Here is a 19443-nt window from a genome sequence, read left to right on the forward strand (position 1 = left end):
TTCACACAAGAACAAAGGCTAAGGGATGAGACATTATTGATGTGCAAGAAAAGAGCTTGTTTATTGCCACTGTAGCACTCCCCAATGCAGGGTTTGCATGGCTGAATAGCACTGAGGCAACTGTTCACCCATCTATCCAGATCTAGATTATTCTTGCACAGTGGACACATATAAAACCTAACATCTAACTTGAAGGGTTTGCACGTTTAGCTATTGGTGCAGAAGCCCAATCTATTCTCCTAAGAAAAAGGGATGAAGTGGACTTGCATAAGATGAGAGTCAGCATGGTGTAGCGGTTATGAGTGGTGGTTTGGAGCGGTGGACTCCAATCTGGAGAGCCGGGTTTGATTCCCAACTTCAACATGAGCGGCGGAGGCTAATCTGGTGAACCAGGTTGGTTTCCCCACTCCTACACATGAAGCCAGCTGGGTGACCTTGGGCTAGTCACAGCTCTCTCAGCCCCACCTACCTCACAGGGTGTCTGTTGTGGGGAGGGGAAGAGAAGGTGATTGTAAGCTGGTTTGATTCTTCCTTAAGTGGTAAGAGAAAGTCGGCGTATAAAAACCAACTCTTCTTCTACCTTGTCTGCAGCAGAAGCTGAGGGTCACACTTGCTCCAGACAAGAATCAGCTGCTGCCTAAATTGTCCCAATGTTATTTGGGTACATCCCCAGAAGACTCTCCAAACTTCAGGTCTTTTTTAGAAGCTTGCAGAGTTTTTAAAGAACAGTCCTATGGGTTCTAGCTACTGTGGTGGCTGAAGATCCTCTGGTTCAAGAGAGTAATCCTTAGCAGACTTTCTTTTAGTCAATGGGGCTTACTCACAAGAAAGTGTTTTTAAGATTACAGTTTTAATTGACATCTTAAATCTCTGCAAACTGGCATAAATTGGACCACAGGATTGCTCTTAGGCTTTCAAGCGCATCCTGGTGTAATAAAAAAGCAATCCTATGCAAAGTCACTCTGATCTAAGCCCATTGTTTCAGTTTGTTTTTTACTGTCAAGTTTCTGGTGACCTCATAGGGCTTCCAAGGCAAGACATGTTCAGAAGTGGTTTGCCATTGCCTGCCTCTGAGTATTCCTTGGTGGTCTCCCATCCAAACATGGCTGACTCTGCTTAGCTTCTCAGATCGGGCTAGCCTGGGCTATCTATAGGGTTGCCAGGTCCCCCTTTGCCACCAGCAGGTTTTTGGGGCAGAGCCTGAGGAGAGTAGGGTTTGGGGAGGGACTTCAGTGCCATAAAGTCCAATTGCCAAAGTGGCCATTTTCTCCAGGTGAACTGATCTCTATCGGCGGGAGATCAGTTGTAATAGCGGGAGATCGCCAGTCAGTACCTGGAGGTTGGCAACCCTAGCTATCTATGTCAGGGGCTACTCTGATCTAAGTCCATTATTTGAATGGGTTTAGACTGGAGTGACTGCATAGGATTGTACTGTCCCTATTAAAGTTCGGTGTATCTATTTAATGATATGTTATTTCCTGTTAGCTCCCTGTCCTCTCTGTATGTTCTTTTATGGAAAAAACCAACCCATACGTTACATAAGAATTTTCTAACAGAGCGGTTCCTCAGTGGAACAGGCTTCCTCGGGAGGTGATAAGCCCTCCTTCCCTGGAGGTTTTTAAGAAGAGGTTAGATGGCCATCTGTCAGCAATGCTGATTCTATGACCTTAGGTAGATGTTGAGAAGGTAGGCATCTTGGCCATCTTCTGGTCACTAGGGATGTGGTGGGGGGGAGGTAGTTGTGAATTTCCTGCATTGTGCAGGGGGTTGGACTAGATGACCCTGGTGGTGCCTTCCAACTCTATGATTCTCAGTGTAGTTTTATTTCTTGTGAATAATTAATATGCTAAAATTAAATCAATTAAAATCCTATATTCCCCACAGAGCGCAATTGCTTTCTCAAAAATGCATATTTCTCCACCACTCTTTCCGTAGGACCCAGTGTTCTACAGCTGGGTGCCGAATCCACGTGGGGTTCTGAGACCTGCGGTCAAAACGATAATAAAAAGGGAGCACGTAAGAAAAGGCCCTGCTGGATCAGACCAAGGCCCATCAAGTCCAGCAGTGTGTTCACACGGTGGCCAACCAGCACCCCCCCCACACACACACGCCCTGCACTGGAATTCGAACCCAGCGCTGGGGAGAGTTCCCTACTTTGACCCATGAAAGGAGAAGCGTGTGCGCGGGGTGTGTGTGTGCGGGTGCTGCTCTCTCCCTCCTCCTAAAACAGTGGTTCCCAACCTTTTTTTGACCAGGGACCACTAGGACTTTTTTGTTCGGCGCAGGGACCCCAAGGTTCAAAATAAAAACTCCGATAATTTGAAAATAAACTTTAATCGTAACTGTTAGTTACGCATTAAACTTAGAATAATATTTGAACCTATATTTTTATAATAGAGAACTCGTAATTGAAAACATTAATTTATTATGGGTTTATAACTTTGTTTCGCGGACCTTAATTTAGTTCTCGCGGGCCCCCGGGGGTCCACAGACCCCTGGTTGGGGACCAGTGTCCTAAAACAACTGGGCCCCCAGGCTGGGCTGACGAGCCTGGGAGGAAAGTTGCAGGCCCAGGGCGAAAACGCGCGGTCGCTTGACCCCTGTTTCAGCCAGGATTCCGCCAGGATCGAACGCACGCGTTGCACTTAATGCGCGTTCGAGCCCGGCTGAAACAGGGATTAAAGGAGGATAAAGCGACCGGGCGTTTTCGCCCCCAGTCTTCTTTTCTCTCCCCCCCTTCGGGCTCGGATCCCGGAGGCAGTCGTCCCCCCCCCCCCGGCTCCGTCGCTATGCGCCTCTCCGCTCATCTAGGGGAGGAGGAGAAGGAAGCAGCAACAGCAGCCGCCGCCGCTCTGGAGCTGGGCTCGGCTTTTGTGAGCCGGATTCCTCCCCCCCCGCACCCCCCATCGCCCTCTCTTTTTGCAGTAGCCGCTTCCCCACAGCAGGGGCTCCCGAGCCCTTCCCCCCTTGTTTGCTTTGAGCGGGTTTGGCCGGCCGCACAAGTACTTTCACGCGCAGCGGCGGCAGCAGCAGCAGCGTCGCCTTCCCGGCTTCTTGCAGCCAGCCCGGACGGGGGGAGCCTCGTCCCGGGGAGCCAGCGGCGCCGGCCGCCCTCTACGCGCGCAGCTGCTCCGGAGATGGCACCCGGGGTGAGTCTCCTGCGGGCTTTTAAGTGCACGGCGTCCTTTTGTTTCCTTCCCCCCCCCCGCACCTCTAGCGGGGTTGCTGCTTCCAACTCGGCCGGGGTTGGGTAGGCAGGGGGTGAGAAGGGTTTGTGGGTGCGTGGCTGTGCGCGCATGGGAGGTTTCGCCTTGGGTTTGCCGCTCTCGAAATGCGGATTTCCCCCAACCCAATTCTCAAGAACGCAAAAATAAGCCCCCCCCCCATGCAGGGTATTGAGGATTCGGATGGGGGAAATGTGCATCTAGAGAGCGGCAGACCCCAGGCGAAACCTGCCGTGCAGAAATGGCCCAAAATAAGCCCCCCCCCATGCATGGGGGAAATGTGCATCTAGAGAGCGGCAGACCCCAGGCAAAACCTCCCGTGCACAAATGGCCAAAAATAAGCCCCCCCCCCATGCAAAGTTTTGAGAATTCGGATGGGGGAAATGTGCATCTAGAGAGCGGCAAATCCAAGGCAAAACCTCCCGTGCACAAATGGCCAAAAATAAGCCCCCCCCCATGCAAAGTTTTGAGAATTGGATAGGGGAAATGTGCATCTAGAGAGTGGCAAATCCAAGGGAAAACCGCCCGTGCACAAATGGCCAAAAAATAAGCCCCCCCCCCATGCAAAGTTTTGAGAATTGGATAGGGGAAATGTGCATCTAGAGAGTGGCAAATCCAAGGGAAAACCTCCCGTGCACAAATGGCCAAAAATAAGCCCCCCCCATGCAAAGTTTTGAGAATTCGGATAGGGGAAATGTGCATCTAGAGAGCGGCAAATCCAAGGGAAAACCTCCCGTGCACAAGTGGCCAAAAATAAGCCCCCCCCCCCCCCATGCAGGGTATTGAGAATTCGGATGGGGGCAATGTGCATCTAGAGAGCGGCAGACCCCAGGCGAAACCTCCCGTGCGTTTGTGTGTTTTGCATTCAGAGTAGTGCAAGAGGGGATTGGGGAGAGGCGTCGCGCAATCGCCCTTTCCCTCTCCCGGGATCTTCTCCTCCACACCTCCCGCTCGCAAGTTTTCTCCGGCGCTCATTCATTCTCTCCTGCAGTCTTCTGCGGTGCGCTCGAGGTTGGAGGCGGAAGGCCATTTGTGCACGGGAGGTTTTGCCTTGGATTTGCCGCTCTCTGGATGCACATTTTCCCCATCCGAAGTCTCAGAACTCTGCATGGGGGGCTTATTGTTGAGTTTTGAGAATTTGGATGGGGGAAATGCGCATCTACAGAGCCGCAAATCCCAGGCAAAACATCCCGTGCGTAAATGGCCGAACTTTCTTTCCCTCCGCCGTGGGGCTAAAAGGGCTTGGCTTAAAACCTGTGAAGGAGGCCGCCACCAGGAGCCTGCTATGGTGTGTGGGGAGGGGGGGGTGACGCATGCCCTCCCTAGCAGACACTAGGGCCATTTATGCATGGGAGGTTTCTGCCTTGAGACGCACTTTTTCCCTCCATCCGAATTCTCAAAACTCAAAAATAAGCCCCCCGTGCAGAGTTTTGAGAATTCAGATGGTGAAATAAGGACAATCCTATCTTGTGACCACGCAAAACCCAAAAAGAATTGAATCCGTGGCAAGGTTCTTACAGCTAGCAATCGGGTATCGTGAACGGCGTGTCGCGTTCCTTAATGGCTGATTTGGGATGGTTTTTATCCAGTTTTGTTTATTTGTTCTCCGTTTTGCCCAAATGTGTGTTCTTCCTTTTGTATGCCAGTAAAGGCTTGTGTTGGGTGAGAATTCAGATGAGGAAAATGTGCGCCGAGAGAGCGGCAGATCCAAGGCAAAACCTCCCCTGCATCAATGGCCTGAAGGGAGGCTTGTGTTGTCTGCTTGCTGGCCGCCCAAGTCACAGAGGTGTGTTGTGTGGGTTTGCGAGGAGGCCCTCAGAATGGCCCTTTCATTGCGGCCCGCCGGTGACACACGGCCTGTCTGCCGGCCTCTCCCCTTTGGCTTGCAACCCTGCCTGGCAAAGCCTGCAAAATCAAGCCAGGGAGAGATTGGGGGGGGGGCATGAGAATAAAGGGCGCGCTCCTGCCCCCTTTCAAGCCCAGCCACGGCACCCGCGGCCTTCCCTCTGTGCGGCTTTGGAAACCAGGCTTCTCCATCACCCTGAGAAGTGCCTCCCCTCTCTCCCTGCCCCCTTTTGCCTGGGGGGGAGGAGGAGGTGAGGGAGAGCCGCCCCACCGCCCCAGCCCCCTTTCCCTCAGCAGTGGGAGGCTGGCCTTGGTCCCACCCACCCCTCTGCCTCCTTTGTTCGTGGAGGTGCTGGGTTGTCCCACAGGGAGGCTGCTGGTGGTGCTTGCGAGAAACATGAAACCGGCCCCGGGGAGAGGAGGGGAGCCTCCAATGGGGATGGTGTGATGGGCTCGTGTCCCTTGAACCTGCCTGTTTGGCGGGGGGGGAGGCGGATGGGGTGACGGTTGACGTCTTTTTCGTCAGGGGGAAATGATGAGAAATATTTATAAACCGGCCTTTCTCCCAACAAAGTTGGGACCTGCAGCGTGTAGGAGGGAGTAAAGAGTCTGAAGGACTTGCGGCGGCGAGCAGCAGGGGAGGTCGGGCTGGAGGGGTGTGTGTGGATGATTCCCGCAAGCCGCGGCTTTGTGTTTTAACAGGGAGAGTCCCTCTGCATACATTACACACAGGCACACAATCCCTATTTATGACCATACTCTTTCAGGCGGAGATTTTTCATCGTGGCAGGACATTTTTCAGGGACGGAGGAAGATCTTTCAAAGGAATACAGGCTGCGCGCCAGCGTGGCTTACTTTTGACTTTGTCTTCCAGTTTTGAGCAAAGAACTTTGTCCCCAGATTAGGGAAAGAGGAGTCATCATCTAGGACGTACACAATCATCACTCATTGTACTTCACTTAACATTTGGTTATCCTTTTGCGTCATAGTAAGGTAAAGGGTGGATTCTCACTTCTCGCCAGCTCTCTTTTGATGTACGTGTACAATAAAGTCAAAATTTAATCAGTGTTAAGAGTTGGTGAACCCACTCCCATGTGAATGATATTTTGCTTCAGAATTTTTATTCCAGAATCAATCCAGATGCACGGTCTGGGATTGTGTGTACATCTCTAGGCTAGTAGCTGTTCTGTAAACACACATTAATGCCCACATACACCGGACACTGTCTAGTCAAAGTTAAGTAGTTTGAAGACTCGGTTCGTCCTTTTGTACTTCTCAGTTAAAACAAAGACAAAAGTAAAAGATGTAAAGGGTGGTGCCTCCCTCTCCCCCACAAGAAAACCATTCTTTTCTCTTGTGGGTCACAGTTGAGACAACAGTAATGTAACTATAGGCATGAAATAAATTAATTAACATTTGATACAGGGTGAGTATCCCTTACCTGGACTGCTTGGGACCAGAAGTGGTCCGTATTTCAGATCTTTCTGTATATTGGAATATTTTGGAATTTTTGCATATACATAATGAGATATCCTGGGGATGGGACCCAAATTCTTTTGTTTTATGTACATTTTATACACATAGCCTGAATGTAATTTTAAACAGTATTTTTAAAATAATTTTGTGTACATTGAACCATCAGAAAGCAAAGGTGTAACTGTCTCACCAGAATATTTGTATCAGCTGTAAAACAAGAGCAACAACAAACAAACAAACAAACAACAGGCTTTCAGTCTCCACCTACGATGAAGCGTTCATTGTATTTTATTTTTTTAGGTGAGAGGAAACAGTGAAAGAACGCAGCACAGATCTGTATCAGATTTTAATTAATTTATTAATTAGCCAGGCATATTGTCCAGCCTAATGCAGTAAAGCTCGTTTAGCTCCTGTATATTACTGCCGGGGAAGCTGTTAACAAGACACGCAACTCTACAGATTTTAGTCGTCATTGTCCAAAGGTATCCAAGTTTAACTTCTCTAAGGGAATGTAAGCTTGGAAGCTTAGAACATAAGAAGAGCCCTGCTGGATCAGACCAGTGGTCCATCTAGTCCAGTGTGCTGTCTCACACAATGGCCAACCAGTTACTATGGAGGTCCAAGAACAGGGCATAAAGGCCAAAGCCTTCCCCTGACGTTGCCTACTGGCCCTGGTATTCAGGGGTTGACTGCCTCTCAACATGGAGGTTCCCTTTAGTCACCATGGCTAGTAGCCACTGATAGACCTGTCCTCCATTAATCTGTCTAACCCCCCTTTAAAGCTGCCTGTGCCCGCGGCCATCACTACATCCTCTGGCAGCAGATTTCGCATTTTGATCACTCATTGTGTCAATAAGTGTTTGTCTCTTCTGAATCTACTGCCCATCAACTTCATTGGATGCCCCCTCCCTAGTTTTAAGTATTTTGAGAGAGGGAGAAAAAGTTGTGGGGTTGTGAGAAATCACAGTTTAATGTCAGTTGATCCAAGTTGCCCCGGCCCTGTCCTAGTTGAACCACTAAAGGGAAATTGTACTTGTGGAAGGAGGCATTGCATGGCTTGCCTGAAGCTTTTCTGTGCAAGCTGACAAAATGCAAATAGGAGAAAGCCTTTGATCAGCATCTGGCTCCCTAACAGCTGCAAGCAGACGGTGACTTTCATCACCTTGTGTTGCCAGCGGAAGAGTGAATGTAACACATTGTGGTGTGACAATTTGCCAGCAGATGTCACCCCTGGCACTGGAGAGAAATGGGAAGCGTCCCTGAGGGTTTGGGGAAGTCTCACTTTCCTCTTGGTGAGGGCTGGGCTCAGTGCAAGAGCTTTGTGACCCCTGCCCTTCTTTTGGGCAAACCTGTCGGCGTCATCTGCTGAGGTTTTTCGGGCAGCGGTGGCCTAAGCCACTGCCTGCATTTCCAGTCAAGCTGAGAACACCGCTAGGTCAAAAGTCCAAAAATAATGGACCACAGCCTATCCTATAAAGTGCTGACAGAGAGTGAGGGGCATTCCTTCAAATGACATCTGGCAACTCTGATTTATTGGGGTCAAGCGTGTGGTGCTGAGGTCTGGCCTAATTCATTCAGAAGAGGCCATGACACTAGTGTGTATCTGAGCTCAAGGCGAGGCACACCAATATATCCACACGCGTGAATGCTTTTTGAATGTTGGGTTTGGTATTTCCGTCTCCCAGTTGTGGTTTTGAGAACCTGTTCCCATAGGGTTGCCCGGATAGCTTGTTTCAGCAAGAAGTGTTACCTTTCACAAGCCTGCCTCATCGGACGCAAGAAACGGACAGTGAAGTTTTATGATATCTGAACGTCTGCAGAAGTACCGTCAACTTAGTGTAGTCATCCAAAGCCTTGTGCATATAAGGGGGCTCCCATTGCTGGCTGTGGAAGCACCAGAGATTCACATATACAGAGGCACTTTCACAGCGAATGGCCTCAGTTGCTGTACTGAGGACAATGTTTGTTGATTCTTTTATGTGTGCTTGATGCACTCGATGTTTATAACCATGTGTGGTATAGTGGTTAGAGTGTAGGAATAGGGCAGGGGTGTTGAACTCAATTACTACGAGGGCTGGATATCAAATAAATGTCACTTGGAGAGGACGGGCCTTGCCTCGCCAGCCCAGATCGAGAGTGTGCGGAGGTGGCTGCCTCGGGTGGATTGTGGGCCGGATCCAAGCTCTTAAGGGGCCAGATCCGGCCCCCAGGCCGTATGTTTAACACCCCTGGATTAGGGTCTGGAGGACTCCAGTTTGAAGAAGAAGAGTTGGTTTTTATATGCTGACTTTCTCTACCACTTAAGGGAGACTCAAACTGGTTTACAATCACCTTCCCTTCCCCTCCCCTCTTCACAACAGACACCCTGTGAGGTAGGCGGTGCTGAGAGAGCTCTAACAGAGCTGTGACTAGCCTAAGGTCACCCAGCTGGCTTCCTGTGTATGAGTGGGGAAACAAATCCAGTTCACCAGATTAGCCTCCGCTGCTCATGTGGAGGCGTGGGGAATCGAACCCGGAATTTGAATCCCCACTCTTCCATGATGGTCCATTCATACTCTCTTAACCAATCCTACCTCATGGGGCGAGGTACCTGAACTGGCCATGGATACTGTGGCAGTATATAATGTTAATTTTAAAAAACTGTGTATAGCAATGTACAGGAGGGAAGGCTACATGGTATAGCCAAATCTGATTAGATCTTGGAAGCTAAGCAGGGCCACTACTTGGAAGGGAGACCACCAAGGAAGACTCTGCAAAGGAAGGCAATGGCAAGCCACCTCTGCTCAATGACTTGCCTTGAAAGCCGCTTGCTGGTGTTGCCGTAGGTTGGCTGTGTCTTGATGTCACTTTACACACACACATAGCAATGCATAGTTAATTAAAAAACTAATACACTCCTGCTCAAAATCTCGTGATCCAAGTGGGCACAAGAGGGAAAGGGAAGGACTATACAAATATCATAAAAATGTACTGGCTTTAACCTGACAGGCTTGAATTTAACCTGGAGATCCAGCGTGGTGTAGTGGTTAAGAGTGGTGGTTTGGGGCGGTGGACTCTGATCTGGAGAACCGGGTTTGATTCTCCACTCTTCCACATGAGTGGCACAGGCTAATCTGGTGAACTGGATTTGTTTCCCCACTCCTACACATGAAGCCAGCTGGGTGATCTTGGGCAAGTTACAGTTCTATTAAGAGCTCTCTCAGCCCCACCTACCTCACAGGGTGTCTGTTGTGGGGAGGGGAAGGGAAGGTGATTGTAAGCTGGTTTGATTCTTCTTTGAGTGGTAGAGAAAGTCAGCATATAAAAACCAACTCTTCTCCTTCTCCTCCTCCTCCTTCTCCGATAGAGCATAAAAATTGTTTGGGGTGCATTGTCTCAGTAGATGAAAAACTGCAATTTGGTATGCACATAGTCTGAGATGCTTTGATTGCTCGGAGCCTGAAAGTGGGACGTTTGTACATCCTTCACCTGAAATCTGCAACATGAATCCTCCCTCATAATAGCAGGCAGTTCTCCGGCGGTCGACAAGCCCAGACGAATCTCAGACTGAATGCCAGAATGTGGGATTTGCCCCATCGTACACATCAACAGTCCTCGAGCTGAGGATGGAGGATTTCCAGCAGCAGCCCGGAATGCATAATCTTTTATATTACTTAAGCCTCATTTAGTTTTATATCTAATGTATTGTTCCCCTTCCAACTGTTTGTTTCTTGTGTTGAGTTTCTAAGATGGAGGTGGCGAGAGTTTTTAAATATACAATAATCTTTGCGCTCTCTCTCTCTCTCTCTCTCTCTCTCTCTCTCTCTCTCTCTCTCTCTCTCTCTCTCTCTCTCTCTCTCTCTCTCTCTCTCAGCGCAATCCTAAACAGAGTCACGCCCTTTTAAGTCCACCGAAGCCAATGCATTTTATTTATTTACTTTATTTATACCCCACCTTTTCCCCCAGTGGGGACCCAGAGCAGTTCAGATCATTCTCCTCTTCCCCATTTTATCCTCACGACAACTCTGTGAGGTAGGTTAGGCGGAGTGTGTCTGACTAGCCCGAGGTTACCCAGCAGGTTTCCATAGCAAAGCAGGGATTCAAACCTAGGTGTAGTGTGACACTCTAACCCAGTGGTATCCCAAAGTGGGCGCTACCATCCCCTGGGAGGTGGTGGGATTACCTAGGGGGGAAACTAAGAGGCAAGGGGACAGCAGGGGCGCACTAGTACTGTGTTGTTGGATAGAGTAGGGGGCGCTGCAATTGAGTTTGTGGAACCAAGGGGGCGGTGGCCCGAAAAGTTTGGGGACCACTGCTCTAACTGCTACGTCATGCTGGCTCTTACGCTTAGAATTGTGTGACTGCACTTAGGATACTTTCAATCCTCTCCGATTGTTTCAGGTTGTAGATGGGAAGACAGTGTGATTTAGCCTATTTGCTGAAGTTAGGAAGGCTTGAGTCTGGTCAACGAGCAGATAGGAGACATCCCAGGAATCGTATGTAGCTTGCTGTGGGTGAGATAGAAGAGTAATAATGTGCAACTCAGGAGCTTATGTACACTTCTCCCAAGTTGGTCTAATGAAAGGGATTGCTTTACCTATTTACCCAATATGAACACATAGCCTCTGTTCAGCAATGCCTGTGATGGCTTCTCGTTAATTTCTAGGCCTGATTCAGTACTTATTTATTTAGATATTTATACTTACTTTTCTTCCCAAGGAGTCCCCAAAGTGGGTTACAATATGATTTCCCCCTCCTAGGGTTGCCAGGTCCCTCTTCGCCACCGGTGGGAGGTTTTTGGGGCGGAGCCTGAGGTGGGCGGGGTTTGGGGAGGGACTTCAATGCCATAGAGTCCAATTGCCAAGGCGGTCATTTTCTCCAGGTGAACTGATCTCTATCAGCTGGAGGTCAGTTATAATAGCAGGAGATCTCCAGCTAGTACCTGGAGGTTGGCAACCCTACCCCCTCCTCATTTTCATCCTCACAACAGCAACAACGCTGTGAGGTAGGTTAGGCGAAGAGAGAATGCCTGTCCCGGTGAGCTCCAATGCAGAATGGGATTCAGTATCCCAGATCCTAGTTTGACACTCTAACCCAGGGGTGTGAAACATAAGGCCTGCTGGCTGGATCCAGCCCCTCGGAGCTGTTATCTGGCCCTCAAGCCAGTCGAGGCAGCCACCCCACTACTCTCGATCTGGGCTGGCGAGGCATGGCCCGGCCCAACCAAGTGCATTTATGTCATATCTGGCCCTCATAACAATTGAGTTTGACACCCCTGCTCTAACCACTACACCACACTGATGTTGACCTTTAAAGCTCTTCATGCCCTGCGGCCAGCATACCTGTAGGACTTCCTCTCCCTGTATCAGCCTGTGCATCAACTCCACTCTGCCGAGTGGCTTCTACTACAGGTGCTTTCATGTCGGGAAGTAAGAACAGCTGCAGTCCAGGCATGAGCTTTCTCAGATGCAAGCCTCATCGCTGCAGAAATGCCTTCCTATCGGCCTTATTGGAATTTAGGAGGTGACTCATGATGGACCTTTTAAACAGCCTTTTCGTGGGCAGGGGCATATTTTGGCATGGGTCTCTAGTTAGTAACATCAAAGATCACAGATCACTATACAGATATAATAATAATAATGAAAATGTTTGAAATATTGCGAGAATTACCAAAATGTGACACAGAGACACGAAGTGAGCACATGCTGTTGGAAAAATAGCCCCAATAGACTTGCTCGGTGCAGGGTTGCCACAAACCGTCAATTTGTAAATAAACGCAATATCTGTGAGGCGCAATAAAGTGAAGCATAATAAAACGAGGTGTGCCTGTACTCACCTCCTGGAGTTACAGGAACTGTGGACTGGGCTCTCCAGTTCCTGGACCACCCAGGATGCTCAGAGCCAAAGAATGTGTTAGGAGCCCAGGGCCCTGATTCAGACTGGAGCTGTAGCATGCATGGCATTCAAGGCTAAAACATTTGTTTGCCCAGAGTTTTAAATGAGGTTTTATCCTTTTTAAAAATGAATTTTGCTGTCAAGTCGCAGCCAACGTATGGCAACCCTGCAGGGTTTTCAAGGCAAGAGACTAACAGTGGTGGCTTGCCCTTGCCTGCCTCTGCATCGTGACCCCGGACTTCCTTGATGGTCTCCCTTCCAAATACTGTGCAGAGCTGACCATGCTTAGCATCGGATGAGATAGGGCTAGCCTGGGCTATCCAGGTCAGGGCATCCTACCTTTAGATATCTGTTTGAATATGTTTTATTATATTAAGGTGTGTGGATCCTTTCCTCTTTGGTATGGCTCCGATTTGCTCTTGTTGACCTCTTTGTGCTGCTGAGACACATGTTGGCTGTTGGCTTTATGACTGTTAGGTTAGGATAGTCTCATTGCCGGTGGGTTTAGCTTTATGAAGCTTTTGTTATTGACTTGTTTCAGTAATTTGAATTTTCATTGCTTTAATTTTTAATGGCTAGTTGCCGTGAGTAGGTCTCTGGAGAGGGGGCAGACAAATTTCATCAATAAATAAATTCTTAATATCCAAAAGGCAGAAGAGGCAGCTGCTGCCCTCTTAATGTTGCAGGCTGCACATGGTCAATCTGCCATAGTGCCCTTCTCTAGGCTATATATGCTGGTTCTGTATACTGATGGAGGGGCTGGATGTGGCCCTTTCCCCTTTCCGTAATCTGGAAAGGTGTTCCTTTGCTTGATGCTTCCACGGTAGAGCAACGCTGCTTGTGGAATGCACCTGCCACACGTTGAACATCTTGGTGGGTGTGTTTAATCTGTCCCCATCAAAGAACAGGAGAAGTAGCCAAAGACTTTTAAAAGATGGAACGAACATATAAGTCACTTCAGCAAGATGTGTGATGGCATGTGTGACCAAAATTTATGTTTAGGTATTCATAGCCCACTTTCCCCTGGAAGAAGAAGAGTTGGTTTTTATATGCCGACTTTCTTCACCACTTAAGGGAGTATCAGACCGGCTTACAATCATCTTCCCTTCCCCTCCCTACAACAGACACCCTGTGAGGTAGGTGGGGCTGAGAGAGCTCTAAGAGAGCTGTGACTAGCCCAAGGTCACCCAGCTGGCTTCAGGTGTAGGAGTGGGGAAGCCAACCCGGTTCACCAGATTAGCCTCCGCCGCTCATGTGGAGCAGTGGGGAATCAAGCCTGGTTCTCCAGATCAGAGCCCACCGCTCTTAACTACTAAACCACGCTGGCTCTCATATCATAATGGGGACCCAAAGTGGCCAGCAACCTCACTCTGCCCTCCTCTATCCTCACAATACCCACCCTCTGAGGTAAGTTAGCTTGAGCAAGATTGACTGGCTCAGGGTCACCCAGTGAGCTTCCATGCCAGAGTGGGGATTCAACCCTGGGTCTCCCAGATCCCGGTCCAGTGCTCTAACACTGGAGTTCCCAACGCCCTGGTGCCCGCTGACACCTTTCCTGGTGCCCGCCAAATGTTTTTTAGAAAGTGGATGGGGCCAGGTGGGGCTTTTGCCCAACAGGGTTTCCGATGGGCCACTGGAGATTTGGTTTGCTGTGCTGATTTTTAGAAAACGTTGCTTTGGTCGCAGTTGCCACCACAGCACAGTGTGGTGGTTGGCTCAAAAAGGTTGGGGGCCCCTGCCAGTGGCGGACCTACATTTCTGGGGCCCTGAAGCTTGAACTGTTAAGGGGGCCCCTTCGCAACCAGCAACAATAGGGCAACATCCAACACGGTCCAAAGGGCCTTGCTAGGACCTCAAGGCCCCAATGGCCGAGAACAGGGTGGTAGGGTAGGGTCCTTGAAAATGGGCCATATGAAATAAAACTATAGAACTGTTAAGCCATAACCAATGAAGGATTTGAGGATTCATTCGCCAAAATGTAGGCTATGAATAGCTTCTGGCGAGCTTGGCGAGCCCATACGGCCGGGGGTTTGGGCGCTGCGAGCCCCCGAGGAAATTTTGAAATGTGACCGATTACAGAGACATTTTGAGGACATATGAAATGGGCATTAGAGCATATTCTAAGGTCAATATTAAGTACTTCAACCCATTGGCTTATGTTTCTTTCACTAAAAAAACTCCCATCGATTTTGTTGAGAATTGCTCTCATTAAAAAAAAGTTGCTTCGGGGACCCCTCCGGGATTAGGGGCCCTGAAGCTTAAGCTTCATTAGTTTCACAGTAGATCCGCCTCTGGCCCCTGCTCGACCCTATACACCACGCATACTCCCCACTAAATCTCTCTCCTGCTTTTTTATCCTGCCCTTCCTCCGAGGAGTTCGGGAAGCCATTCATGTTCCTTCCCTTCTTATTTTGTAAATTAGGCTGAGAGAGAGTGTGATCGCCTTGTGAGGTGTGCGACTGAGTAGGGAGCACAATCCTTTTCTTGTGATTCTTTTTCTCTTTAAGACTTGGTTTCCTCTTTGACATCAACCTAATACCAGCAAAAAATGCACAGCAAGGGGAAGTGTGCAAAGTTCACTGGTTCCAGGTGATTGAAAGCTAAGAAACAAGCCGGGTGACTGCAGAGGAAGGCTTGGTCTTCTGATATAGATGCAGAGGAAAATGCCAAATGTTTTCAGCTGCTGAATGCTTCTGAAGAATCTTCTTGATTATATTTAGTTGAAGGGTCTCATCTACATCTTAGGAATGTAGAAAAAGCCCTACTGGATGAAGAAGGAGAATTGGTTTTTATATGCCAACTTTCTCTACCACTTAAGGAAGAATCAAACCGGCTTACAATCACCTTCCCCCCCCCCCCCACAACAGGCACCCGGTGAGGTAGGTGGGGCTGAGAGAGCTCTAACAGAGCTGTGACTAGCCCAAGGTCACCCAGCTGGCTTCATGTGGAGGAGCGGGGAAACAAACCCAGTTCACCAGATTAGCCTCCGCCGCTCATGTGGAGGAGCGGGGAATCAAACCCAGTTCTCCAGATCAGAGCCCACCGCTCCAAACCACCGCTCTTAACCACTACACCACGCTGGATCAGACCAAAGGTCTACGTAGCCTCCTTTTTGCCTCTCAAAGGTTCACAAGCAGGGCACAGAGGCCAAGGCACTCTTCTCCCCCTGTGGCCCCCTCCCCCAAATGGTATTCAGAGGTATGCAGCCTTCAAATTTTGAAGTACCATTTAATCACCATGGAAGGACCTTTCCTCTATCAATCTGTCTAATCCCTTTTTGTCGAGCGTGGACTTGATTTGTGAATGCAATTTTGTGCTCCGTGAGAAGTCCACATTAAAAAGTTCGAGTTCCCCGCCTGGCTTTCTCTCTGCAAATCGGCCCCGAACAGGTTGATAACTAACCAGCCGACCCCCCCCCCCACAAATGCCTCAGCTCTTGCATCTGTTGTAGTTTTGTAAAAATCTTATTTAAGAAGCAGCTTTGTCCAAGGCCTCCCTCCCTTTTCCCCACTGTTAATCTCCTGGGAGAATGTGCCGGCAGAAAAGTCTTTTCAGGCTCCTTTATGTTGCTCACTTTGGCTCTGGCCGCAGTTCCCACCCACCCTCTTTCCCCCCCTAACAATGCTCAGGGTATCAAGTTCTGTAGACAGTGTGAAGACGAGGAGGGAAGGTAGAGTTCAGACAGTCCAGGTTAGGAAGACAGATGAAAGATTTTCTGTCCGCCTGTGTGTGTGTGTGGGCAGTGTACTGAAGCAGATAGGGGATAGATTATTTTAAAAAAGGAAAGTGAATGTGGTGTGAAGGGTACAAGTCAAAATATTGTCGAAGGCTTTCACGGTCAGAGTTCATTGGTTCTTGTAGGTTATCCGGGCTGTGTAACCGTGGTCTTGGGTTACACAGCCCGGATAACCTACAAGAACCAAGGTACAAGTCAAGTTTGGAAAGCCGGAAGGAGGAAGGTCTGTGGCTCAGTGGTAGAGCCTCTGCTTGGCATGCAGAAGGGTCCCAGGTTCAATCCCCAGCATCTCCAGTTAAAGGGACTGGAGGCAAGTAGGTGATGTGCAAGACCTCTGCCTGAGACCCTGGAGAGCCGCAGCCGGTCTGAGTAGACCAGTGGTTCCCAACCTTTTTTTGACCAGGGACCACTAGGACTTTTTTGTTCGGCGCAGGGACCCCAAGGTTCAAAATAAACATTCCAACAATTTGAAAATAAACTTTAATCATAACTGTTAGTTAAACATTAAACTTAGAATAATATTTGAATACATATTTTTTATAATAGAGAACTTTTAATTGAAAATATTAATTTATTATGGGTTTATAACTTTGTTTCGCGGACCTTAATTTAGTTCTCGCGGACCCCTGGGGGTCCATGGACCCCTGGTTGGGAACCAGTGGAGTAGACAATACTGACTTTGATGGACCAAGGGTCTGATTCAGTGTAAGTAGCTTCATGTGTTAATGTGTGTTCATTTTTTACTTCACGGTGCCCCCAATTTTTTTTAGGGAGGGCGTAAGAAGAGCCCTGAAGTTTCAGACCAACGGCCAACCCATCTAGTCTAGCATCCATTTTCCTCACAGTGGCCAGTTGCAAATATTTATTTAGTTATTAAAATGTTTATATCATGCCTTTCCTTCTGGCACCCAGGCAGCTTATAAATTACAGTCTAAAACTTACAAAATAAAACCCAAAATAACCGCCCTGTAAAATACCTCTGTTAACGATAGGACGTTTCGGAGGACATTGATTCATAGGGTTGCCCTGAGTCGGAAGCGACTTGACGGCACTTAACACACACAAAATACCTTCTTTTCAAACACCATTAAAAGCCCTGGCAAGGAAAATGACCTTGCGGTGTTGCCTGAAGATTTCTAGCAACAGCTCCCCCCCCCCCCTCATTTCCTCAGGGAATGCCTTCCACAGAGTGCGAGCTAAGCCCACAGGCAGAACACGGAGGCCAACGTTTTCCTCCGGTGGTTGCCCCCATCAATGATATTCAGAGGTATACTGTCTCTGAACATGGAGGTTCCATTTTGCCATCATCATCCCCACAGGATCTACATTTTAATGCAGAAGGTCCCAGCCCTGTTCAGTCCCTGGTTAAAAAGATTTTAGGCAACAGAACTGGGGCGCATCTGTCCAGGATACCTGAGAGAGCAGCTACCAGTGCGAGTTATTGGGCTTGATGAACCAGTGAGCTAATAGGGCAGTGTTATATGTTCATGTGAAGTGGCAGATTTCACTACGTTCTTCTCTGACAAAAAAAAAATTTAAAAATCAGATACCCCCCAGAGTTCCTTGTCAAAAGCCATTAACAGTTTACAGTTTTTTTAAAAAGCTTTTGTCAAGTTTATAGAGTAAATATGGGATGAACACGTGGAGTTGCCTTACGTTAAGTCATATCATTGATCCAGACAGCCGAACACTATCTAGTCTGGCTGTAATAGCTATGGCAGAAGGCGAAAGGCAGGGGTGATTCCCACTCATACTGTGCGTGTAAAGTGCTATCAAGTCACAGCTGATATATGATGACCCTGTAGGGCAGCAGTGTCAAACATAAGGCCCGTGGGCCGGTTCCGGCCTCTTGAGAGCTCTTATACGGGCTACAAGGCAACCCCCCCCCCACTCTCGATCTGGGCTGGGGAGGCATGGCCCAGCCCGACCAAGTGGGCCAATTTATGGCATATCCTGCCCTCGTAACAATTGTGTTTGATTCCCCTGCTTTAGGGTTTTAAAGGAAAGAGAGGAAAAGAGGTGGTTTGCTGTTGGCTGCCTCTGTGTAGCAACCCTGAATGACCTTGATAGCCTCCCATCCAAGAATCAACCAGGGTTGACTCTGCTTAGCTTCTGAGATCTGTCAAGATCAAACTAGCCTGGGCCATCCATACTGGGGGCCCAATCATGCTCCCCAGTTGTTGTTTTTTAGCCAGAGATGGCGAGTTGGCTGGGTGGGGGACTAGCTTAGGATGGTGACCCTGCCATGATTTAACAACCAGCTAATAATACCTCTCATCATCAATTTACATTTTCTCCAAAAAGAAAAAAAAAGGATTTTTTTTCAATTTAAACATTAATTTGGTGCTCCTTTAAATTAAAATAACAGTTTACTTCTGATAAAGTTTTAAAGTCTTTGAGTTCTGTCTGGCTCCCAAGATTAGAATGACAGGGATGGGCTGTGCCTTTGTTTTCATCCAGGATGTTGCAAAGAGACAGTTCCATTACTCAGAAAGATTCAAGGCATCTTTTGTGGCACAGGTGACCATAAAAATAATACTAATAATACTAAACTTTTATTTATACCTTGCCCTACCCCAGCCAATCCGGGCTCAGGGACACTACCAACACAGTTAAATACACATAACATTTACTTAAAATTTAAATAAAACAATCGCACATATTACAAACATAATAAAACCTTAGCACACTGTAATTCTAAGAATCTAACTTTGGCTCCCAGTTTCCTATGCAGGGAGCGATTATGGTATGGTTGGGCTAGTTGTGAAAGTGTCGTGCTCATGTTACAAATAGGGTTGCCAACCTCCAGGTACTAGCTGGAGATCTCCTGCTATTACAACTGATCTCCAGCCGATAGAGATCAGTTCACCTGGAGAAAATGGCCGCTCTGGCAATTGGACTCTATGGCATTGAAGTCCCTCCCCTCCCCAAACCTCAGCCCCAAAAACCTCTGGCCAGTGGCAAAGAGGGACCTGGTAAACCTAGTTACAAATCTCAGGGATGGGGACAATGGACCCATACATATGGGGGAAGGAAGGGTTTAGAATAGGATCATCAGTCCCAAAAATGGGAAGGGGAAAAGAGGGGGGAAACGGGGGGGGGGGTTTGCTAATGAGTTACTAATGAGACCTAGGGAAAGAGTCAAAATTGAGATCACAGCCAGGTTACAGGGAAGAAAAGCTCACAGATTTCAGCAGAGCTTTCTTCCATTCACTGGGTGTGACCCAGTCAAAAATAAGTGTCTGGCAGTCTTCAGTGGGAGAAACTCAAGCATGATCTTAACTCTCC

The 19443-nt window shown here is 48.4% G+C and overlaps 1 protein-coding gene across 1 annotated transcript in view; it reads left to right on the top strand.

Annotated features, from left to right (window-relative positions):
- The first annotated feature begins 3120 nt into the window (after positions 1–3120).
- The window catches only part of PLXNB1 (plexin B1), a 151240-nt gene continuing 134917 nt past the window's right edge, over positions 3121–19443 (top strand). The window contains exon 1 of the mRNA XM_056866889.1: positions 3121–3149. The gene's annotated coding sequence lies outside the window, so the exon portion shown is untranslated. The remainder of the gene's footprint in view (positions 3150–19443) is intronic.

Source organism: Euleptes europaea, chromosome 1 (genome assembly GCF_029931775.1).
Source record: "Euleptes europaea isolate rEulEur1 chromosome 1, rEulEur1.hap1, whole genome shotgun sequence".
Taxonomy (NCBI): domain Eukaryota; kingdom Metazoa; phylum Chordata; class Lepidosauria; order Squamata; family Sphaerodactylidae; genus Euleptes; species Euleptes europaea.